The sequence below is a fragment of the Stegodyphus dumicola genome, chromosome 7 (genome assembly GCF_044657685.1).
Source record: "Stegodyphus dumicola isolate Sdum_Otavi_A_Nest chromosome 7, ASM4465768v1".
In the NCBI taxonomy this organism is placed as follows: Eukaryota; Metazoa; Arthropoda; class Arachnida; order Araneae; family Eresidae; genus Stegodyphus; species Stegodyphus dumicola.
The window spans coordinates 4699817-4700674 of NC_140774.1; the positions used below are offsets into that span (position 1 = coordinate 4699817).

The 858-nt window shown below is 29.8% G+C and overlaps 1 non-coding gene across 1 annotated transcript; it reads right to left on the bottom strand.

Moving 5' to 3' along the window:
- Positions 1 to 411: 411 nt before the first annotated feature.
- On the bottom strand, positions 412 to 484 carry TRNAK-CUU (transfer RNA lysine (anticodon CUU)). Its single transcript has one exon. It is a non-coding gene; the product is annotated as a tRNA-Lys (tRNA).
- Positions 485 to 858: the final 374 nt, after the last annotated feature.

Here is an 858-nt window from a genome sequence, read left to right on the forward strand (position 1 = left end):
GCTATAAACAGGTGAATTGAACATACTCAGAAAAAGAAGATCAGTTTTTCGTTGGGATAAGTATAACCGTTGGAAACATCACTCGTAAATTTGCACGAAAATTATTCTTTTGCATTTGCAAACACATTATTATGAACTCTCAGTTATGTATTAATTTGCATTTTCACGATATGAAAGGAACAGCGCTATCTATTGGCAAAAATTTTAATCAAAATGTAGTTTATCTTGCTAAGATTATTTCAGGTGTAAAAGCTTATTCTAATATGCCACTTTTTTAAGAATTACATGCATATTTTTTTTTAAAGTAGAAAAATTCGTAGGGCAATCCTGTATATAGCAATTAGTAAACACCCAGACATGCCAAAGGTTTTTCTCGCAATGTAAAGGTTGCAAAAACATCAAAAAATAATACGCCCAACGTGGGGCTCGAACCCACGACCCCGAGATTAAGAGTCTCGTGCTCTACCGACTGAGCTAGCCGGGCGACAACAAATTCGAAAAATATATCTTTTTCATGATTACTTAACTTTTCTTATCACTGCTTGATTTTGAAGTATTTTACGAAAATATGCAGCTGTAGAAGACGCTTTACGTAAAACTTTAAACCAAGCTCGATAATATGCAGACATCAATATATTTTTTTAAAAATTTTATTGAAAAGAGCAGCAATTTTAAAATAAATTACGAAATATATATTTAAGAAAGCAAAATATTAATTATTTAGTAACTGAGATGTGAGTATCTTTCAAGTTTGAAAATTTTTGTGTATTTTTTAACAGTTCGCTTTTTTACTATAAAAATGTAGTTAAAGAATCACCCTTTTTAATAAAAGTATTAAATTCTAAAAGTAAATCCTAA